Source organism: Zootoca vivipara, chromosome 1, assembly GCF_963506605.1.
Source record: "Zootoca vivipara chromosome 1, rZooViv1.1, whole genome shotgun sequence".
NCBI lineage: Eukaryota > Metazoa > Chordata > Lepidosauria > Squamata > Lacertidae > Zootoca > Zootoca vivipara.
The window spans coordinates 42,422,214-42,439,597 of NC_083276.1; the positions used below are offsets into that span (position 1 = coordinate 42,422,214).

At 41.5% G+C, this 17,384-nt stretch overlaps 1 long non-coding RNA gene across 1 annotated transcript; it reads left to right on the top strand.

Moving 5' to 3' along the window:
* Positions 1–1,517: 1,517 nt before the first annotated feature.
* LOC118083352 (uncharacterized) lies at positions 1,518–9,062 on the top strand. The gene is made up of 4 exons (XR_004692378.2): positions 1,518–1,670; positions 6,956–7,058; positions 7,557–7,624; positions 8,522–9,062. It is a non-coding gene; the product is annotated as an uncharacterized LOC118083352 (long non-coding RNA).
* Positions 9,063–17,384: the final 8,322 nt, after the last annotated feature.

A 17,384-nucleotide genomic window follows, 5' to 3' on the forward strand; every position in this document is an offset into this window, starting at 1 on the left:
TCCTACAGGCAATTCCCCCTAAAGTATAGTCACAGTATCCACACCATTAGGAAACTAAGCTTTTAGGGTGCTATCATGGAGCCCAAACATGGGACTTAAGGATTTTTATAGTGCCCCCCCCCGAAAATTACTCAGATCATAGCTGTACCCACTGATCACACCAGGAAAAAAGGGAGAGCAAACAATTCACAGCGCCACCTTGGAGCAAAAATGGAGAATCTGAAGTACAGATCCCATGTGAATATACCGGTATATGATTCCTACACAAGTTATTGATGGTGGTGGGTGACAAATCCCTTCTGAAAACCCAGAGGGTTTCTTCTTGAGATCTATTTTTGCATAATGGTGGAACAAGGAAGTGCAAGATTCGGTCTGTGGAGAAAAGTGTGATCTGAGTTTTGATGAGGGTTTTGGTCAACATTTTCTGTACAGTTCAAGCTCTGTTTCAAAAAAGAAGCATTCCCAACCTGCCAGAACAAAAAGCTAAGCAGTCTCATTTCTAGTGGGGAAGGTCTTTCCTAAGCAGGACTGGCGTGAATGTACCACCCTTTATACAATGCTTATTCTCCCCAGTGTACTGTAATTTGCAGGACACCCAGAGCTAAAGCTGAGAGAACTGTCTAGCTTGTAAGTGGCAGGGCCAACCCAAGACCACAAAATGGCATCCTTCCTCCCCGCCAGTGAAGGAGTGAGTGAAGATCTAGACCAGAAACAAGGGAGGAATCTGCCTGCCTGCCTCTATGCCTGAGGCGGTTGCAGCACCTCGCCTCATGGGTGGGCCTGGTGTTTTTAGGATTGAGGCCGGGTTATAGTTCCCTATCAGCCCATCAAGCAAGATCGCCTATTGTACACTGAAAGATCCAGTTCTACATTCCCCATTCAATTTGGACGCGCTTACTTGAGCCAATCGTGAAGCTGAGGCTCCAATACTTTGGCCACCTCATGAGAAGAGAAGAATCCTTGGAAAAGACCCTGATGTTGGGAAAGATTGAGGGCACTAGGAGAAGGGGACGACAGAGGACAAGATGGTTGGACAGTGTTCTCGAAGCTACGAACATGAGTTTGACCAAACTGCGGGAGGCAGTGCAAGACAGGAGTGCCTGGCGTGCTATGGTCCATGGGGTCACGAAGAGTCGGACACGACTAAACGACTAAACAACAACAACTTGAGCCAATTAGTGGCAGTGGGCACGAGCATCCTACTGAGCGAAGAGGAGGAGGAAGAGCAGCTGCGGGGGGAAATGTAACAGAATAAACAAAAGTAAAATTTCTAATTTGCGCATTCCCGCCACCACGCACATTCCCTTCCTTCCTTTAGGAGGCGACCTGAACGACTGAGTACACCGAACGCCTAACACCCGCCTCCCGGCCGTCCCACTTCTTCAACGCGGCGATAGGACTCACGAGCAGGAAGGCGTATACCACATCGCGGTTGGCCAATCGCCTCTCCGTGTCAAGCCGTTTGGGGGAAGGCTACCCAATGGCAACCCAAAGCGAAGAAGTGAGTGACAAGAGAGCGGCCCACTCGGTGGGACCCGCTTTCTGTAGAACGGCCTTTGCGTTGCCCTGCGCCGGCCTCCAATTGGGCGCTCGAAGTAAGGAGGGGAAGATGGCGGAGTGAGGGGGAAGGAAAGAGCGCCGTGGGCTGCGGCCCTGGGGCCTTAACTGAGGTAAGACATGGCGGGCTCAGGGGCTTCCGTGGGGAAGGTTCGTGGCCACGAGGGCCCGCTGCATAGAAAAAAACCAACATTGAGCCTGGAGCTCACTTGGCAAAGCCCGTCCGTTGAGCCGGCCGAAACCCGCTCTCTGTACGTGCCTGTCCCGGTTCTATGCCGCTGGAGAGAGACAAGTTCTGGTGTCCGGAGCTTATTCTTATTACCTCAGTTCTGGCCTTTTACCTCATTAGGGGCCTCCCTCCTCCTCCTCCTCTTCCCGGGTTTGTGAAGGTGGAAGCAGCTCGCTTTTCTCTGCCTCCAGAGCCGCAAACTTGTAAGCGGGCTGCGCCTGGAACAAGGGGGTCGAGAATCGCTGCCTGGCCTTGGTGGCCAAGTCAGGGCAATCCCGTCCTTTCCCCTTATCCCTTTCTCCTACCTCCCCAAAGCTGACAGTGAGCGAGGGCTTGCTGGTGAGGCCCTGCACGGGCGAGGTGCTCCAGGCACCCGGGGCTGTGCAGCAGCCAAAAAGGAGAGAGATCAGGTGAGGTTGGTGAGTTATTGCTGGTGGGGTTGACGAAGTGCTGCGGGTACTTGGGCCTCACTGGGAGTCCCAGTGGCGAAACCATCTCCTGCCTTCTTTCCAGTGTTGAGAAGTGGGTTGGGGGTCGGTGCGCATTTTCCAGGGGGGTCCTCTGTAGCTCCCGTGTTTTTCGAGAGAAGGCTGGAGTTCGTCGTGCCTATAGCAGACTAGCCCGGCCTCTAGTCTTCCTTCCTTCTTTCTTGAGCTGACAGGGGTGCCAAGTGCCAACTTGAATAAAATATCGTGGGGGACCAGGTAAGCCCCGCCCCACATAATCGACCACATGACGCATTTCCCACACGCTATTTGAATGGCGATGCCCATCAACTTTGTGGGGCCACCCCCCTCAAAGATTTTATTGTGGGGTCCGAAGCCCCCACGACCCCCAGGAGTTGGCTCCTGTGAGAGCTGTATATCTTGTTGATTCAGCTCCCATTTTCTCTTGTCTTGCACTTCATAGCTTTCATGTGCTTGTGTGTATCAGAAATGGAACAAGCCATATGTTTTTGTGGGGATCAGGGAGGCTTCAGTTGTCCTGTTTCCATACTCGTAAAAGTGGACATATTTCTTTCCATTATTATTTACTTTTTCCGTGAATTTTGCTTTTTTGTAAAGTAAAACAACCCTGGGTCTTATTTGCTTCTTACAATTCTGTATTTAATAAGTAACACATAGAAGCAAGAGTGACAGATCAGCTGTTTTCTTAAAGATGTTAGGAAATAGGAGCCCATCTGCAATGAAGTAATAAATTATGACTAGCTTTGGAAAAAAACATTGAAACATACACTGGGAACAAGCTGGCAGATCTCAGAATTGCTGGTGAGCTTCAGCAGATGGCTGGAGTGCATTCTGAATGCATTAATTTGTATGCACTGTATCCATTGCTATATAGACAAAGAGCAGCTGCATCTTATTGAAGTAGATACTGCAGAAATATTATTTTTTAATTGCATACTTAGGAGATTTTATTTATACAGCTGCCAAAATGTCTTTGAATGGAAAAGAGACAGATGTGAAGAAATGGAGGTCTAATTCAAACTGCCCCAAGTAAGGATCTATCATTTTTGGCGAGTGTTACTGCCAGGGTCAAAAACTGTAGTTGCCAGCCCTCTTCTCTGTGAGCCAAGCCCCTTTCAAGCCTTTCCCAAGGGAAGAACTAATGGAAAGAATGCCAGGTTGCTGTCACTGCTTGAAAATGTCCCAAATCTTCAAGTAGCAAGTCAAGCACCCTCCCAAGGGAAGGGCCTGAGGGTAATGTGGCCAAGGCATGCAAGCCTTTCAAACAGTGGTGCCCAACATACCCCACCTGCCTTTCCCAAGAGAAGGGTGGATGGGGAAAGTAATCAGTTGAGTGCCACTGTTTGAAGGTCCCCCAAGTGCCTTCAGGCCAGTGGCGTAGCTTGCCATGTGGGCGCCTTGCATAGGGGGGCAGGGTGAGCCAGTAGCACCTTAGAGACCACCTTAGTCCAGTAGCACCTTAGAGACCTTAGAGACCAAGTTTGTTCTTGGTATAAGCTTTCATGTGCATGCACACTTCTGGATATATGAACTCTGTTCTGAAACTGTATGCCATCAGTGCTCCTGATGTGACACCACATACTTTCTGAGGAAAATACAATCTTTGAACAGGTATCTGAAGAAGTGTGCATGCACACGAAAGCTTATACCAAAAACAAACTTAGTTGGTCTCTAAGGTGCTGCTGGACAATATATATATATATACACACACACACACACACACACACACACACACACACACACACACTGGTACCTCGGGTTACAGACGCTTCAGGTTACAGACTCCACTAACCCAGAAATAGTACCTCAGGTTAAGAACTTTGCTTCAGGATGAGAACAGAAATCGCATGGGGGCAGCGGGGCAGCAGCGGGAGGCCCCATTAGCTAAAGTGGTACCTCAGGTTAAGAACAGTTTCGGTTGAGAACGGACCCCCGGAACAAATTAAGTTCTTAACCCAAGGTACTACTGTATTTTGACTGGGTCAGACCAACGCAGCTACCTACCTGAATCTAGAAGAATGGGATATTACGTTATACTGATATTGCAGCACTTGAGTCTCAGCAGTGCTGTGCCATTATTAGATCTTGGTTTAAATTAGATGAAGTACAGAAATTTCAATTCCTATAACAGCCCTTTACTGTTGTGTACTGCCAAAGTACCTGTTATAAGTAATTACATTTTACTATCATTCACTTCATTGGTTTTATTTACTATTTTAAAAGAAAGCAGAATAAAACTGCTTGGTACTAGAATCATTCTCCTTCATTCATTATAGCTGCTGACTAAACTGTGTCCTATTCCCCATCTCTGTTCAGTGCAAAGTGGTTATTTTAAAACAGCCTCCAGTTTTTATTTCGCTGAATGGAGTAGGGAGATAGAGCTTCAGATTCTTTTTTGGTCTTAGTCTTATTGATGTCAAAATTCTGCAAATTAAGAACCACTGTTCTGGGAAATTGATTTGCATCACAAAATAGTCCTGGGCACCCCCTCCTCCAAGCTTTACATTAGGCATCCCCAAACTTCGGCCCTCCAGATGTTTTGGACTACAATTCCCATCTTCCCTAACCACTGGTCCTGTTAGCTAGGGATCATGGGAGTTGTAGGCCAAAACATCTAGAGGGCCGCAGTTTGGGGATGCCTGCTTTACATAATGCCATGTTAGCATCATGATAATTATTGTATTACTGTAATACATTAAATATTTCAGTGTTGCTGTTCAGGGTGAAGGGGACTATATTATTAATTGGGTGAGTAGACAACCTGCTTTGTGAATGTAGCAGTGGTTTCAAAAATACAAACCTATTTTTAAATCTTGCATTACAGTTTCAATACCTTGACTTGCATCTTCACATTCCACGGTTTTTTATGTGAGTTGGGTATAATTTCATCATGTCACTGGAAAATCATGCATTATTTTGTTATGAAAAAACTCACTCTCAGATATGTGGAGAGGTGACTAGATCCGAAAGTAGTACGTATAGCAGCCAAGTTCTCCCACTCTCCCCTTCTTACTTTCTTATTAGTTAAGTAGCTCAGTATTTCAGTTACTATAATTTATCATGAGAATTGTCAGAGAATTTAAATACGTCAGCATGCTTAAAAAATTTCTTGAGTAGGTAATGCGGTTTGATTTTTAAAATAAAATTTCAGAGTGCAAGATGCTATGAGAATTTAAAGAACATCTTAAGTAGCTAGAAATTTCTAAGGGTGCTCACGCTTCTTTGCCTTTAAAAATATTGTGTATTGCAGAAAGTGACTAAGCACCAGAATGCTACGGTACTGTTTGTGTGTACCAGGTATATGTGTGTGTTTAATTGTATGATGAGCACCCCTGCTCACAGGTGATCCATCAGTCTACTGCTAGACTTGTCAGCTTTGCATTCTTGAGACCCAAGTGTAGTCCTTCACTTTGAAATTTAATTAGAAACTGCAGATTTTCTGATCTTCTCTATTTGAAACACTCCATTCTTACCCCGAGAATTTCATATTACTTGATTAGATAGTAATTGGAGGGAAATGTAACCCTTTGTGCTTCTTTAGTTATGACTGCACTGTTACAAGCTGCTGAAGAAATGCAGAGGCTCTGAATAAAAAATGCATTCATTTGAATATTGCATTTCTGACTGTTCACTGAAGGCTAGGCAAATATGATCTTGATGAATCATACCCTGATGTTAAATGCATTGGCTTGAAGATAAGAGCTGTTTCATGCTTTACACAGCCTGCTACCACTGTATGGAGCAATAAAGACAAGGTCCAAAGAAGGAATTGTAACTCCAAGCAAACAGTGGAAAGGTACCAGGAAGGCAAAATCAATTGGTAGCTCCTGTGCACATGTCCCCAAGCGTTTGGGATTCACCTGTACCTTTCAGATGCTGTACATTTCAGAAGTGGTGTGCATAGCTTGTTGGGTTTTAGAGACTGTTGTAAATCATGGTTTGCCACTAATTGTGGTTAGAAGCTCCTAGTTGTGTCACATTTGCCAGGGGCAGGATGAGAACAGAAGTGTGCAAGTCAGCTTCTTGTGGCATAGTTAGCATTGCATCTACATAGTCCCATTGATTACAATGAGCATTTCTATTTATTCCTTAAGACAAAACTTATGAGATAATTTATGCCTCAGCTTGAAAGGACATTGTCTGTTATATTAGCAGGCTGTGCATTGTCATCATGATTTATATGGGTTCCAGCACCCCTTTGGTGCATTCTGGCACCTCTGTAGCATTGCAGCATGGGGGCACATCACTCAGAGCTGCGTGCCAGAGGTTGCGGGTGGTACTGCACCTCGTGTTGAGCAACTGAGGTTGTGAGTGGCACAGTCTCTGGTGCAGTGCAGCGGCAGTGGGGTGAGCGGGCAAAGAAGAGAGCGCCCCCCCCCATGATCACCAAATTTAGCTGGGCATTCCCCTAAGAAAAGCTCATCAAGTTCCGGAGCACCTCTTTTCCTAGAAGAAAAGCCCTGGGTGGAGACTTTTTTCAATACTAGGAAACCCAGTATCTTAGGATAAGAAACAACATAAAAAAATTCCTTCCAGTAGCACCTTAGAGACCAACTAAGTTTGTAATTGGTATGAGCTTTATTTTGTTTCGACTACATCAGACCAACACGGCTACCTACCTGTAATTAGGATAAGAAGAGCAATATGTGATACATTTTTTCCTGTGGCCTGAACTTGAGTTTGTTTCCTGTTGTGTGCCCAGGTCCGTGCATGCACCATCTTGATTGGCAGTCAGAATAAGAAAATTATCAGAAAGCTAAAGGCAAGAGTTCCTGGTGATAGTTTCTGCAGCCATAAAGCAACAGGTAAGTGTCGGTTTAACCCTTCTTTGGATAATATGAAAGCTGTTGGCTGCCTAGCCTCCTAGGAATAATGTTTGTGTTATACATTAAGCCTGCAACTTACACACATTTAACTAGTGCGCATTAAGCTTTATCACTAGGCAAAATAATAAAAATAAGTAAAAGGAGGTGCACATCCAGGAAAAAAGACATTGGCAATTGCACCCAATGTGTTTTGACTATACATGGTTTTGGCTTTAGGCACAATTCCTGGAACATAACCCCCAGGTAAGTTGCGGGCTTACTGTTCTTGGTTCAGATGAGAGCATACCATTTGGAGTTTTTACTAAGAAACTTAGTAGTTTTACTGACAACTTAACTCCCTTCTCATGCAGTTCTAAAACCAATAACTATAAATAACCCATACCAGAATAAAGACAACCGCCCATGAAAGTTAGCTTTTTATGATATTGCTTGACCTGATGTATGATTTTTAAAAGCTCTTAATCTTTTCTTACGCAGGGGAAAACATTCTTGTGGTTGTAGTCAAAGAATCAGGAGTCAGAAAATTACAGTAGTCTTATGCAACAGTAAGTAAATATGGAAAGGTGGTGTTAAGCTGAATTGACAGAAATTATTTCAGGTCCTTGGATAGAAATGTATAAAGTTGGATAAAAGTATATGGGTGTTAGAAGTTCCACTACCCACTTGAAAGCTTTTTTCCAGCAGAGAAGTGGAGTATTGGATGCGTTTACACTGCCCTGCTTGGTTACCCAAGTGGGCTCAGCAACATCTCTCCAAATTCACTTCCTGCCAGCTCGACTGCAGGTGGACAGTCATCACACTCTCTCACTAAATGAACGCATGGGAGAATGACAACCCAGATTTTCTTTTTTCTTCCATCAGCCTGCCTTTCTGTGCTCCCCCTTTGTCCAGGGGGGTGAGTCTGCCAACCCTCTCTGGAGTCATCCGACAAGGGGGGAAGGAAGCTGGGTCTCCCATTTCCCCTCATGACATGAAACCGACTCGTAGTCTAAGTGTGCTGTATTGAAATGATGAAACACTCACCAGCTGCTCACAGTTTCTGTTTATTCTCTGAAGTTTTCTTCCTCTGGCAATCTTTTTATTCCATTGCAATATTTGAATTAATTAGCATTTATCCCCGAAATAGGCTTATTTTATACATCTTGAATGGTGTACCAGGTAGACTTCTAGCACTACTCATAATGTATATAGCATTGGCCACAGTAATCAGGATCTGTTCTTAGTGTGTGAAACCTGAGGGCCCCCAGAATAAGAACTGCTTGGAATACCATGGGGGGAGGGAGGGGGTCAAAAGCACTGTAATTCACCTGTAAAACAATTCCTCCAAATCTTTAAAAGTTCCATGGTTCCCATAAAATGTATATGTGAAGTCAGTTTCAACTTAATTTAGAGTGAAATTACTTTCTCTTTTAATTAGTCAATTTGTGTGTGTATGTTTCCAGGTCCTTTCCTGTCGACCCCACACAGGCTGCTAAAGGAGCTTTGACTACTTCTGGTGAAGAAAACTCCTTCCTTTATCTCCATGAGGGAAAATGAAGAAGCACTGCTCATTTTCTGCTCCACTCCTTAACATGAATTGGAGATGTAAAGCCTGTATTATAGAAAAAATATTACTGTCCTTGCGGAGCAACTGAAATTAATGGTTGACATTTCACTGAAACATGCAAACTTTTTGTTCAGAGTTTTTGCACTCCTTAGATGATTTTGCATATAGATGGAGGCATAACCCTAATTTGATTGGCATTTCCCCCCTTTCAAACTACCTTGGTAAGATAACTGCCTATTCTCAACATAGCATTTAGAGAAGCGAGCAAATTGATATATCCTTGGAACTTGTTACACAAACCATTAAAGAAAATATTGTGCAGAAATAAAAGGATATACAGGTGTACTTAAAATGAGGAATAACTTCTTAAAAAAAAAAAACAGCTTGCGAAATTGCCCTGTTGGAATTTTTCTCCTTTTAAAAGGAGCCAATTTATAGGTGTCCATCTTGATGCCATTATGTGAAGCAGTTGAAGCACAGTAGCACAGAGTAATTTTGTTCACTGTTTTGAGTAGACTATTAAAAAACAAAACATATATAAATTTACATAATTGCTGGAAAGGAGAGGTGATGCTGTGTGTTGCTGCTTTTCTAGCAAGATCCTTCCCAAGGGGTTGAAATCTTGAAACCAAACCCAGGAGCAGTGGGTTTTACATGGTATCCTCAGTCTTCCTAGGGAATTCAGCAACAAAAGGAATAATACCTTTCTCCAAGCTTTTGTCCAAAGGCACCAACTGATAGTGTAAAATATATGTGAAATTTCCCACCAGTTGGATGAACAAAGACAACGCATGCTCAGAAAGGGCTTCTTCACTAATTCTGTGGGTTACTGAAAGTTAAGGTGGAAATTCTGTTTCTAACATGTTTACAAAAGATGTTTTGTCTCAATTGCACATGATTCATATAGGACATTTTCTTTAGCATGGAATAATAGCTGATTATTAGCCACACCTTGTGAGGGTAGATTGATTCCTGGTTTTAGAAAAGTCTCCCCCACTTCCTTATGCTGAAGCCCTCAGCATTGCACCTTCAGTCTTACTGAAAATGTGAGTTTAAAATCTGCCAATGGCTTCAAAATATTTTCAATCTGGGTAAAAAATGGGAGTGCATGTTATAATGGTCAGTCTTGGTTATCAATGTTTTCAGTGCTACTTAATATCTGGTGTGAGGTAGCAAGGGCAATATTTCCTATGATGGAAAACAGCGACTGTTTGGGGTATTTGATAGTTTTGAAAGGAGCATCCCAAGCCACACACTGGTATTTGCTCATCACTTAATCTTATGTTCCTTTTATACAGTCTAATAAAAGATTCACATAAATACTTAGGTAAGTTTATTCAGCTGCTTTCCTTAATTCAAATAAGTTTTTTTTAAAATAGAATATTTAATAGAAGATTATCAAACAGGTAAATATTTATAACTGCTGAACATAATCAGATTTATGACTTGGGTCAGCTTGCTGGGGGGAAATTGTAATGGTTGTCATTTAGTTTGGCTTTGAAGTATACTTAATTCCTAATTCAAATTGAAGCCCAGAAATAAAAGTAGTTGGATTTCCTTCTAGGTTCTTCTGAACAGGAATTCCTGTTTAATTTATTGGGATTTTAGATACAGGGTTAGGCTTCTTAGTGAAACAATCTCTCATTCTGGAACTGAAAATTCAGAAGACATCAAGTGTAGTGATGATTTGCTTCTATGTCGGTAGACTTTATGTTGTCTTCGCTACGTACTTCTCTCAGATTAAATTTGTAAAAGAATATGTTGGCACAGAGTGAAAATGTTTAGTTTCCCTAAATTGTCAGGATAGATATAAAAGTGGCCATATCAGCTGCACAAAATTCCAGCAAAGAACAACTCCCCCATCCCCTTTCCCTCTAGCTCCCCTGACTACATGAGGACGCAGTTTAAAATCTTGGAGAAACGAGTGCTGTACATGGCCCAAGAATCCCATTTGTAGTACTTCTCCTGTAGCATCTTAAAAGTACTGTGTCAAGGCAATACTGCCTTAATCTTTTTATTTTCTGTTTTGATCTGCATCTGTTTGTCCATGTTGGCAGGAAATCTTTCCTTATGAAAAACAAATACCGGGCACGTGCAATAGTATAATATATACATATAAATATATTTTAATACTTGTGGACAAAATGTTACAAGTTGTTTGAGAACAACAAAATCACCAATGTCTTCCATTTTGAGATGTGTATAGTTCCATAAGCATTAGTGCTTTGTAGCAAAACTGTAGTGCCATGTTAGGATCAGTGCATGAGCCTAGTAGTACTTTTTTTACAATTTCAGAGTGACAAATTAACAAGGCTGATGGTGTAATTCATAAGAAACTGACAAGATTATGGTCATGGGCTAAAGATGCAGTGTCCTTTCTAGGCAATGATAGCATACAGTGCTGAATAAAATCAGTAGCATGAGGAGTGCATGGATCTTGAATCTGTAAGCAGGTAGAAGTGTACCTCAAAGAAACCACAATTGAAACAGTGCTTTTGTGAGCAAATAATATTTTGCTGCAATGGGAAAATTCACTGATCTCTTGGACTAAGACGTTTCACAGATTTAAGTGTACATGAGGCTAATCTTTCCCACAACATGTTCTCATAAAATGTCCCTTCATATATGACTGTTCTCCATTCAGAAGACCTTGTAAGCTTTTACTCAGTGGGTGGCGCTGTGGGTTAAACCACAGAGCCTAGGGCTTGCCAATCAAAAGGTTGGCGGTTCGAATCCCCGCGACGGGGTGAACTCCCGTTGCTCGGTCCCAGCTCCTGCCAACCTAGCAGTTCTTCGAAAGCACGTCAAAGTGCAAGTAGATAACTAGGTACTGCTACAGTGGGAAGGTAAACAGTGTTTTCGTGTGCTGCTCTGGTTCGCCAGAAGTGGCTTTGTCATGCTGGCCACATGACCTGGAAGCTGTACGCTGGCTCCCTCAGCCAATAACGTGAGATGAGCGCCGCAACCCCAGAGTCAATCATGACTGGACCTAATGGTCAGGGGTCCCTTTACCTTTACTGCTATTCAAGATCGGTAGTATTTATTTTTGAAAGCAAATGATTCTCATTTTCCTACTTCCATAGAACACCTGAAGGAGTTTGCTGTTTTAAATTTTGTTAAATCATTGCAGTACAACTATTTGGGTCACTAAGATGTCTCCCTGCTTAATCAGTTTGCTTTTAGTTCAAATAAATCAGATCAGCAAGTCATGCATCTGATTTTTCTTTTCAGATCCTGTAGTCTGGACTGCTCTGGTTCTGTTTTTAGAAAACAACTACTTGTAGCTTAAAGAGGATACTGCATCTTTTTCTTGGTCTTGTCTGTAAATGGCCACCTTGGTGAGGAAAAAAATATTTCTGGTTTTGGTTTACCATTGGCTAAAAATTCATAGGAAACATTTAATTAACCACAAAACGAGAGATCTATGTTTAAAGGTCTCTGCCTATTCTCCCTTGAAATTTGGGGAGGTGGGTTGTTTACAAATGAGCAGTGAGGACCTGAGCTCAGCCAAGGTTCTGTTGGAAAGAAATGTATTTGTCCCATTGAATGAAATAGTTTTTAGTGCTTGGGAGAATCAATTGATGGAAAAATACCTCTGAAACTGGAATGCAAAATAGCACAGTATGTAGGGGGAAAGAATCCCTGATGCAAATAAAGCCATAAGATGACTTAATTAATAGAACTTTAGTAGCAATAACTGTTTGCATGTAATAGGAACTACTTGCATTAGCAAGTATTGTATAGTAGAATAAATGGTACTAACCAAATAGGTTTGTGGTGCTCTGTGTTGCAGGGAGTTGCCTGACATGATGACAGTTTCACTTTAAAATGTTAGGAAATTACTCAAAGGAAGTTGGCACTTGAATGCTTTAGTGAGGAGCCTGTTTAAAACTCCTGCATAGCTATTATTATTTTTTCAGAATTGATGCAACTAGAGCAGAAATGGGCTAAAGGTGCAGTGTGCATGAGGAAGTGGATGAACCCCTGTCCTCCTTGTCAATAGATAGCATGTAGTTGAACTTCTGGTGTGAAAAGGAACTCTTCAGAGACTGTGGACAGTGCCAGGTTCAACCTACACATGCAATTTAGATTTGATTGTGGAAACTTGTTGCCATTACCCAAAGCTGGTTAGATGTGTCAAATTTTTGAGGAATGTTGGCAAGGTACAAAGCATCCTAACACCTGGCAAGTGTTGTGTCTCCTGAAAATGTTCTTTTTCTCTTTAAAAAACCTTTTGAAAACTTGTAAGCCTGTTACGTGGTTTCACTCTTAATTATAAAAGCTACTTTTGAGTTTGGAAGCTTCTATTCTAGATGGGTATGCCTGGCAATCTTCTACCCTCACCACTCTATAGAGTGCAGTTCATACCTCTTTAAAATGCAGCTTGCACTAACCTAGTATGCATGTACATACTGAAGACCATGTAAACTGTAAGCCTAATATGTAACTCTGCCTTAAACAGGATTCAGCTGAAGTAGAACAGATTCATCTACAAGGTTGGGATGTATACTTGAAGGCTTTACCTTTATTGTTTTCCTTAATTGCAAGGAGTTATATCCCAGCTGGTGTGTGCCTGACAATAGAAGGCTTTTGAAAAGGGAGCAAGGCTATTTTGGGTAGTTCCCCTCCCCTCAACAGCCACCCATGCTGTTCCAAAGGGCCCACCAATTCTCCAGGTCAGATTTGAGTGGGAAGGAGGAATCACTGAAGAGTGCCTCAACCCTTTTTCCACTGTACTAAAGAGCCTTCCATAAGCAGAATATGGCCAAAGGGTAGCCAGTGTCTATCATCAGTCTGATTAACACAGCCACCTGTTCAAGTGGATGGAAGAAGCCCATATTTTAAAAGTAGAATTGATATATATTCTGTACAGAACGACCCCTATATATTCATACTGCAGTATGAGCTTTACTAATGGTTTCCAAAATAACATTTGAAATCTGAATCAAGGAGACTGTCCTTGATATGTGAAAAAATAGTCAACAAAAACCTGTAACTGTTTTGTAAACATCACAAAATATACAAGGCACTTTTTACTGTTCAAACAAACATAATTCTAGGGCTAAGGAAATTTGCACTTTGTTAAGCATTCTGAGCAAACTGGCAGAATCTGAAAGGATATGCCACCAATAGGACTTGCTTTGCTCTAAATTTATTTTGAATTGCTGGTTTGCAGATATTTTTCAATTAGCAAAACTGGTGCTTGACTGACATAGTGCTGCTGCTACCCATTTTAATAAATAATGAACTTTTTAGCTTGGTATCTGGATGAGTGTGCGAGCTTCGTACATGCAGGATTTGCTGTTGTGGTGCTTAGTCAGAAACATTTAGGATGTGGTTAACAGTTTGTTTGAAGATGCTTGGCTATCTTGCATAGCCTCATAATTGAGAGCTTTGGTGCCTAGATCTATAGAAATTAGGGGTTCTGTTACTCTCCAGAGCAGCCTTTGCCAACCTGGTGCCCTCCAGAAGCTTTGTGCTGCAGGTCCCATCAACCCCAGCAGCACACCTGTCAGAGGCGGCTTCAACAAATTGCACTTAAGCAATTTGCACCTTAGTAGCTGTGGTATTTAAACTCCTAAAGGTTTAGCACTGAAATTTGTTTCCGTAAGCAGCTAATGGGGGTGGTGGTGTATCTTTCTATGAAGTGGCTCTTCATGGCATGTAAGCAGCACTTCGGGTATACATGTGGTTCCGTTCCCCCCCCCCCCCCGGCCTTCCATTTATTCTCCTAACAGCCTTTATTCTATCAGTGGAGAACAGGATCTCATTCTAAGTATATTAGTACCATTCTTTATGATTGGTTGCAGAGGGCTCTTTTTTCATAGTCTGTCTCTATTCTACATGTGCACTAGTTTTTATGATAAAATCCCCCTTATTTGACTTCTCCCTTTTAGACTCCTTTTATTCTTGCTTTGCACTTTGAAGAACAGTAAATATTGAGCAGTAGAAGTCCAAGCACAATACATGGGTGCCAATAAATGTAATTTCCAAACAGGCTTCTGGGATGAAGAGGGCAAGTTTGCAAGTGGTAGTGTTGGGTCTTTGCAACAGCATTTGGAGGCCTAAGCTGAATTGAATTTTTGTACCATGCTTTATTAAGTACTTGAAGATTGAGGGTGAGGGTGGGGGTGGAGGAAGGACAAGGAGTTTATGCCCTCACCCTGTACACAGAGAGGCAATGTGTTCTCCCTGCCCTGAAATGTAGAGAAATGGTCAGCTAAGTGGTGCTCCCCAAAGACGGCAGGAATAAAAGCTTAGTAGGGTCTCTGCTGAACAGCGGGACAAAGAACTCATTTGTATGAAAGGAGTCTTATGACAGGAATGTGGAAAACAAAATACTAGAGAATGAAAATATGTCATGTGATGGGGCAGGGGAGAATGTCCCAAGGTGAAGATTTCCTACATAACTAGATGAAAAGGAAGCAGGTTTAGAGCTGGAAATTGACTTCCTGTTCTATCTGGAGGGGGGGGGCAGGATGAAAGCATTTGAGTTTGATCACTTGCTAGTTGGTTTTAGGTGGAATTGTTAACTTTTCCTAATTACAGCACAATGAACATTCCACAGAGTTTAGCATTTAAATAGTTGCAACTTATCTGTCCTCTGCCATCTTTGACAAACCCTTGGAAGGCAGATGAGGTTGTGAAACTCAAGTATGGAAAGCATACACTGGAAAATTGACAATGGCACAAGCACATAGGCTCACAAACCAAGTCTTTTATAGAGGTAGTATCCTAATTATGCATGATTAAGATGTCTAGTGTTATAGTTATTACCAGTAAATTGATATATGCATTTATACATAATGAAGCAATAGAAACTAATATACCAATAGCTTGAACTTACTGCTTTGATTCTCAGATTTTGATTTTAGAGAACATTCTGTCTCTTTAAAGGAGGCAGAATGTACAAATAAGAGAAGCATGACACCAAAACTGTGTATTTGAAAGAAGAATCAGCAGAACGAGCCCTTTTGACCTCTTACCAGGCTCATTGTGGTCCCTTGAGCCTACATAATATGAGCATGGTTGGTGGTAAGATGGGTTTCTTGGCTGCTGCAATTGTACAAATAAAAAGGTGCAGAGTTTCAGAGTACAGAGAAGGCACTAGATGAAGCCCAAACAGGGCAATAGCAAAATGTTGTATGTAGTAGGATTTTTCAGGTAACAAGGAAGGAAGGAACCTGGATCACAACCTGCTGGCTGCAAATAAATGAGAATTTAGGTGGATGAAATCATTAAGCAGTCCATACTCTTCAGGTATTGAGTTTAACTGACAGGTTCTCCCCACCAGGTATCTCTCACCCTGTAAGGCAGCTATAGCAAGATGAACTGGTTTCAGACCAGCATTAATATACCTTACAATAACTAATCTGAAAATGGCAAAGTTTTGCTTTAGACACAAAGCAAGTTAAAGCTTGCTAAGTAGGAGTGGAGCTTGCTAACTAGATTCAAGAGAGTTAAAGACAACCCCATAAAAATTTATTGGTTTAGTTACAAAAAAAGTAAAAAGTGGGTGCATTTAATGGTAGAATATATATGCCGAATACATATTAAATATTAAGTAGAGGATAGTAGAAACATAGTCCTTGTATCTAAACCTGGACTAGAAAATTATTTTCCTAGTGTGAAGGTGCTGCTTAAAATAGACACTGAGTTTAAAGTTCCTTAACTAGATTATGGCTATACTAGTTTCTGCAGAGCAAGTTACAAACACTTCTTCATATCAAAGTTTGCTTTCTCATATATCTGAAAAAGAATATGTTACGGCAAATCTGCATTTTATGTTAGTGATTATTTTCCCAATCATTTATTTTAAGCTTGTTATAGAGGCCATTTTTTTTAGATTGCCAGTCTCAGTAATTAGTAGCTGCCAAATAGATGTATGAATATTGGAGACATGAGTGAAGGCTTGTAATGACATCAGTTTGACTGCCCCTCTGATTTCATGTTAACAGGTGAAAAAATAGAAAAGACTCCATAGTATTTTATCATTGAATTGTTTTCCCGAAACTCTGCCCCTCTTGTAGGTTGTGATTTAGGTCTCTGCTAATTAATTTCTTCTTTCAGAGCAAAGAAATGATTGTCTTTGCAAATGCATAGGAGGATAACTGATCATAATAAAAGGATTGTGAAAACTAGAGTCTGGGGAAATGTACAGAAACATTGTATAAATTTTAGAAGTAGGCTTACATTTTGTTAACTCACTTGAACAAGCAAAACAGACAAGGAAGTTATATGCCACTGCAAACTATTTACTCCCATTGCACAATTATGTAACAAATACCACAAATCTACCCCTGTATATATTTGAAGATTTCCAAAAGGCAGCTTGCTTTTATATCTATGCATCTTTTGGGGAGGGAAAGAGGGTGTTAAAACTTCTTTTGACACTGTAAACAATAATTGTTCAAAACTGAACCTGGAAACTCTGCACCTGTATACAATTTTTTAGCAATAAAGCAGCATGGGCTGAGAATGCACTTAAAATGCCATTGTGTCATTTCTTCTAGGACAAACTGTTGAAATGATAGAAATCTAGGTTCACATATTTCAAAGTTTGCCTTCATTATGGAGCAGGAGAAAGATGTTTAATCGTTGCAAGCTATGATTGCTGTGAAACCCCAGAAGCTTTTTAGCACATCTGAGCCACTTCATACTCTCATGTATTTCTCAACCATTATGGGATTGGTTGTCATGTGTTTTGCAGTGCCTCTTCTCCCTCCTATTCCCAGTACTCAGCTTTAAGTTAACTGCAT